The sequence below is a fragment of the Sinocyclocheilus rhinocerous genome, unplaced genomic scaffold, assembly GCF_001515625.1.
Source record: "Sinocyclocheilus rhinocerous isolate Xijiao unplaced genomic scaffold, SAMN03320098_v1.1 scaffold2589, whole genome shotgun sequence".
NCBI classification, from domain to species: Eukaryota; Metazoa; Chordata; class Actinopteri; order Cypriniformes; family Cyprinidae; genus Sinocyclocheilus; species Sinocyclocheilus rhinocerous.
Window position 1 is genome coordinate 279,031 of NW_015658508.1, and position 7,113 is coordinate 286,143.

At 34.1% G+C, this 7,113-nt stretch overlaps 1 pseudogene; it reads left to right on the top strand.

Moving 5' to 3' along the window:
• The first annotated feature begins 500 nt into the window (after positions 1–500).
• On the top strand, positions 501–6,775 carry LOC107722260 (uncharacterized; annotated as a pseudogene).
• The last annotated feature ends 338 nt before the right edge of the window (positions 6,776–7,113 follow it).

Sequence of the window (7,113 nt, forward strand, 5' to 3'; positions counted from 1 at the left end):
CCCAGAAGTTCCACAAATTTTGTGAGAAACATTTTATTAAAAACAATAATAACAAACACTGAGACTGACAAAAGTGATAAGAAATGACAGATGGCATATCATTTCTGTTTATTTCAGCAGATAGTGTGAGTAGAACAAGTTTTTTTCCCCCCAAAGTGTCAGATGAGCTTTTGTAACAAACACTGAGACTGACAAAAGTGATAAGAAATGACAGATGGCATATCATTTCTGTTTATTTCAGCAGATAGTGTGAGTAGAACAAGTTTTTTCCCCCCAAAGTGTCAGATGAGCTTTTGTAGAGATTAGAATGAATGCACATGAATGCAACAGACATGCACATTCACAAAAGAACAACAAATGAAACATGCTACATAATGCCTCTGACAGAAACCGTGCAATTGTTTGTTGTCCAAACTGAACACAACAGCAGGTTGCATGTAAGACAATTTCAGTAAACGATAAAAAGATTGCGGTTTACAAAGTAAGTGAAAACATTTAGTATGAAGGTGGCAAATTTGGATGATGTGCACTCAAAAGTATGTTTGTGTTTGTGTTTTTGACCATTTGACATTTGGGTGGTGGAAGATTGCACACCTAAGGAGATGCTTAAACCCTGCCAAAGACCACAGTGAAAGAGTGAGTAATCATGTAGCCTCCATTGATCTTGTAATGATGCTGATGAAGAGGGCCAGGATCATAAATATAGCTTCTCCATCACTAGCATCTTCACTCTTGCCTCTGAAGAAGACTCACACATCATCCCTAAACCTTCAGCATCAATGGTAAGTAATGTTCATATGTTTATATGTTTTTCATTCAATTTGTTAGAAGTAGTCTTTTAGTCTTAATTATTAAGGTTCTTTATTGGCATTCATGGTTCCATGTAGACCTTTCTATTCCACAAAAGGCTCTTTACAGCAAAAAAGGTTAGGTTAGGTTATTAAAATGTTCTTTACACTAAGAAAAAACTTTATTTTTTTAAAGAACTGTCAGTGTCAAATGCTATTAATAGTGTGTGCGCGCATGTTTTATCTCTTTAGAAGTTGATTGTGTTTCTGAATGGATTCCTGCTGCTCTTTCTGCTTCATCATTGGACAGAAAGTGTGGAAGAACAGAATATGAACCTTACAACTCTTGCCCGAATCATTGAATTCTTTGAGCAGAAGTGAGTATAGTGCATAAAATCAAGGTTTTAAACATAATATTTTACTATATGATGTAGCACAAAGAAGAAGTAAAGAAATAAAATGTCATTAGTAAACTGTGTTTATGCCGGTCATCACAAAACTGTTTTTATCTTGATCTATTTGATGTTTTACAGCTATAATGACACCAAAAACGACACATCATATGCTGTTGCCATCAATGTACCGAGGAATCAATGTCAAGGGAACTTTGATCCTTTAAATGAGAAATTCTTGACTCTGGAGAACGCAAAAGATGTGAGAAATGCCATTTATAATACAAAAAATCAGTTTTACAAGGGTGAAGACCTCATAGCAGCAGGACCTTCTCCTTGTAATTGCAAAATAATAGAAAATTGCAAAAGTAAGTCAGTGTCTGTCCTGCTCCAAAATGACTCATGCTTAACCTTTAAAAACTTCTTACAACATAGAGGAAATGACAGCTGCATTGTTATCTACACCGTCTACTCTCCCTGTCTAAAGTCAAGTGGATATAACATTATACCAAACCTTGAAAACTTGAAAAATCACACTGGAATTAAAGCCTTTGTCTTCAAGAAAGTCTATGAGGTTGATAAAAAAGGCCATAGATGCTCTGACCTCGCAAAACACTTTACAGAGATTGTGCGTCATGTTCCCTTCTATCACTTTGTGAATAAAACTGTTCTGCATGTTAACAAATTAATGTTAACATGCACTGGATGAACAACATTGTCAAGGAATAAGACTTCACACTCCTGTCCCCATCAAGTATAATGGTCAAGTTCTCAAACATTTAATCAATTACTGTACTCTAAGTAAATGAAATGCAGCTCATTTTGGTGACTGTAGTCATGTCTAACTATAGCTGAAGTCTGTACTAGTGTTACAGGATGCAGACATGAAGAAAAGAGAGAGGGTAAAATATTTAGAAAAGTTCTTGAAAGTCATTGTGCTTATACTGTATTTAGATGGCAGCTGTCTTGTAATAATGACTGATATATAATGGCTTATTGCATGATGAAAAATAAACATTTGTTCAGCAATTCTTGTATGGTGGTTTAATTTCACAATAATTTATGCACAAATGCAAACACAAACCTTGAAGCAGGTAAATGCATTAAGTGTTAACTTAACAAAGTCTAACTCTGAGTTTTATTTCATTTTCTGTTCATTGTGGATAACTACCTTTTTCCACATATCACATATTCCACCTTTGAACACAAAGTGACAACAGAGCAGCAAAACATGCATGTAAGTTGGATTTTCTGTGCTGCAAAGTCACATGAAAGTATGTTCAATCATGCAATAATTTGACATTGCTGTAAATGTAACTGTCTGCATTATTGTATAAAAGTACTTACAGTGAATAATGTCTTATATTTCAGAATAATGTCTTATATTGACATTTTTTTATGCAGCTCTAGCTTGATTCCTTTCTGTACCTTTTATAACAAAATCTAAAAGAGGTAGCAGTTCGGTCATAATGAGTACGTCTCAGAGAAATTACAGTCATATAGTCCACCTGAAGTGAAACCTGTTGCATGTGGTTTTGTTGCTTGATGCACAAGTATATGTTAATGGAGGATTATTCTCTCTCAAACACTCGTTTCTAAAAGCTCTTTTCAAAAGACATAGTGTTAAGCAGAGAGAGTCAGCTGAGAGCCAGTCAGATTGCCATGCACGAAAGGACATTCATGTTATATAATATTTTAGTTATACTATATAGTTTATCATAACTGATATTAACTAAATTATATGCAAAATGTCAAACAGTTTATCGAACAATAATACAGCCTTCCTTGTTAAAGATTACAAGAAATTTTGTTTTGCATATGGCTGATCCCAGAATTCTCTCGGATCAAGTGGATCTGAAACATCATCTCTGAGGAGCTCAGAACTTCAGAAGTGTCTCTGTTCATCATGGGTTCTGTCTTTGTTATTCGGTTTTGTTGTTTCTGTTCTATTGTTTATCCGGTTAGTTGTTTTAATTTAGGCGTCTGTGGCACTGAGGCTGTTCATCTTCTGCCCGATTCATCTGTGCATTCAAGGTCGTTAGGAGACAGTGAACTTTTGATGATAAGTCAATATTTGCACAGTTTATAGGCTAAATAAGTACAATCCTGAAAAATGTTCATTCTGAATACAAAAGTGATGGGAAAAAAAGGTAATAACTGTGTGATTTGTCTAATCAGTAGCCTAATCAGTATTCTGTACTCATCAGGGTCCCATATCAACATTGCATGGATTAATTTAGTCTTGATTTGGTCTTTAACATAGACAAAGTGAAAATGGCTTCACTGATTTCAACTAAGGTTATATGAAGTCACCAAAGACTCAGTCAGTCTCACTGCTACAAAGCCGAGTTGGATCCAAATGACTAGTACTTCTATAGAAACACTGCATTCTGAGAATATTCTTATCTATCCTAAATACATCTCCCCTGGACAAAACATAAAATAAAATAAAAAGTAAAGTATAAATAAATGGAATGGTGAAGGACTATATATTTACATATAATATATCTGCAAATAATATTTTAAAATATGCACACATTCATTTGTAAGGCCATTATTGTATGTATAATTCTGATTTAACCTTGATGCTGCTTATATCAACCAAAAGTTGATAACAAGAAAACATCTCCAGTGAAATGTGTGCAAGCACTACTATACTGCAAGTAATATAAAAAGTACAATTTTATCAAAGTTGTATATATTAATTATATTAATATATTAATTATACAATTATAACTATTATAACAAAATTTATTTATTCAAATTTTTATTATATTTATTTTATTATCATCTCACACATGGATCTGCATTCAAACGTTTTTTTGTTTTTTTTTTCTTTTTGCAACAGGACGTTTTCTATAATGTATTTATATCATAAAAATGCATTATCATATGTCTTATTAATCAGCATCAAACAAACGATATACTGTACTACTTATTCTCAATGATTAAAGATGAAACAAAAAGCTTGAAAAATGATTGCACAACCACTAATTAGGTGGCGATATGCCACCTAATATATATTGAACAAAATACTATAAGAAAGAAGCTGTATGGTGTGCTTTTCCCGTTTCCATAATGACTGTGTTGAGAATGCTTTGTGTGTTAACCATGAACTTACTCCCAGATGCATTTTTGGAACCAGCATACCTCAAGTAAGCAAGGCTTGGGTTAATCAACCGAGAGTTCAGTGTATATGTGATGGTAAATTCACCTTGCTTTCTGGAATACACCCAGTGGCGTAACTTTGCTTTGAAAAGTGGTGGGGACACCGCGCAACTCGTTTAGCTAGTTTTTTAGTCCCACCCGCAAATTACGCCTATGATTACACCACATCTTATGTCAAGCGAAGGTTAGCAAAAACAACTTCAGTGAAATGTGTGCTCTTCAGTGAAACTGAAGGTAAATAAAGAGCTATAGGGGAACATTAATCTTTGTGCGTATATTCTCAAAGTCACATTCATTGGCCAGTTACATAAACTGCTTGATGAGCCTTAAAATTTAATCAATTTAATTTTTTCTTTCTTTAAGGCCCTACTGTGTCACGTTTAGGTTGTAAGAAGCACAGGAAGATGAAAATCAGGTTAAAAAAGGATTTAATAATAATTCATATCCAAAAATCCAACAAGCAGGCAAGCAAACAACTTAACATTAAAGAGACCAGACTACTGAAGTGTGCACAAGGACGAACTTACAGTAAATACACAATGGTGATGAACTAAATGATGAGCAACTGTGAAGACTGAGTTAGTGTCCATGGTAACAGATGAGTTGTGATAAACTAGAACAAAGGAAACATGTGACTGAAGATAAACAAACTCCATGAAAATGGGTTTAACATTGTCACACTGAATTAGTGTGACAATGTTCAGGAACTCACCTATGCATTAATGTCCAGCTCAACAATTAATCAAAGAGTTTATAATGTTAATTGCATATAAACAATTGTTTTTATTTTGCCTGTTAATAAACCAAAATTAATTAAATAAATAAAATTGAGTTTCTCTCATGTTTTATGAATTTTCCAGCTAGATTATATCCATCCATAAAAGCCACTATTTTATTTTATTATTTTATTTGTAATTTTTAAATTATTTATTTATTAATCAATTCTATATCATACTTTTACATCTGTATTTTTTTCATAATTGTTTTAGGTCTTGTTTAATGGCACCATAATTTGATGAATAGATTATGGTTATGTACAGTGCTGTTTGTTCTGATTACCACATTTTCCATGTTTACATTTTTTCTACATAATTTCCCAATATGGAAGATAATTCTGCTGGATTTCCCGATATGGAAGATAAGAATGTTGACAGATTCTATCTGGACCTGGTTATCAGTCATCTTAAACAAATGTGAGAAGCACACTCACAAACACACAAAAATCCCATACATTTCTACAGTTTAACACTAAGTGGGTTTGTAAATTATAAACCAGTCAGGTCTTTATATATGCCTCATTTCCTCTTAACCATCAGCATATCAGAAGAGAAAGAAAAGTACTTCCGCTCTGAAAATATAAGCATCTTCCTCCTCATAATTCAAGCAGTCACAATGGTAAGTCTGAGTAAACTTTCTTTTCTGTTCTGTTTTCAAACACTCTTGTCTTGTCCCTCATATTATCCCCTGCATGAAGTAAACTCAAGTTTTCTGCTGAAATGAATGATGTTTTCACTTTAGACTTCACTGAAGTGTCTCATCGTCCTCTGCCTGCTTCATCTGTGTGTTCGAAACATTCAGGGGCAGATGAACCCTGCTGTCCTTGCTAAAATGATCCAATATTTTGATGAAAAGTAAGTCAGTTTGTACAGTTTTAAGTCAAATGAATTAATAATTCAGCTTTAAATTAGTAAAATGCATGTAAATTTACATGCAGGTTGAATGTAAAAATGCACAAGGGATGTTTCTTGAGAATTGTTATAACCGTATACTACTTTATGTCTTCCAGTGTCCAGCCAAAGACCAAGATAGGAACTAATGCTCAGTATGCAATAGCAATCAGTGTCCCACGATATGTGTACAAACGAACAATCTCAAATTGAGAATGTGTTCAGCAGGGAAGAGGCAGAATATGTCAAAGAAATTATCACTGAAGGAAAAACATGTGTGCTCTGCTCAGCGTCAGGCAATGTCATTGCTACGAGGCCAAATGTAGTAACAGGTGAAAATTCTGAGCATATTCTGCTCTTTCCTCCAGGTAATTCTCCCATGGACACACTTCTAAACAATACAGATCGAAACAACTGTGTAGTTTTCTATTCTTCCAACTCACCTTGTGTGGAAACGTGTATTAAGAGCACTGACAATATTTTTCCGGGCCTTGCAAACTGGACAAATGTTCGAAAATAGGGAATGAATGTTTTTGTCTTTGGAAAGCTCAGGAAGTATGTCGGGAAGGAAACTGGCAACGATTTCCTAATTATTAATCTGCTAATGCCTCTTTATCGGTGTACGAATACAAATGTAGTGGAATGTCAGAACTGTTTGAAAGATGACGCTGTGAATCCTTTCTGTCTGCCTGGAAAGAAATCAATACTTTTGTATTTCCAAGAAATGCTTTTGTCAGTGATTGAATTATTTCTTTCATAAGGCTCTTTTTGCCCAGCATACACTGGGCTATGAAATCTGAATTATATTCAGAAGAGAAAGAAAAGTACTTCCGCTCTGAAAATATAAGCATCTTCTTCATAATTCAAGCAGTCACAATGGTAAGTCTGAGTAAACTTTCTTTTCTGTTCTGTTTTCAAACACCCTTGTCTTGTCCCTCATATTATCGGTGTACGAATACAAATGTAGTGGAATGTCAGAACTGTTTGAAAGATGACGCTGTGAATCCTTTCTGTCTGCCTGGAAAGAAATCAATACTTTTGTATTTCCAAGAAATGCTTTTGTCAGTGATTGAATTATTTCTTTCATAAGGCTCTTTT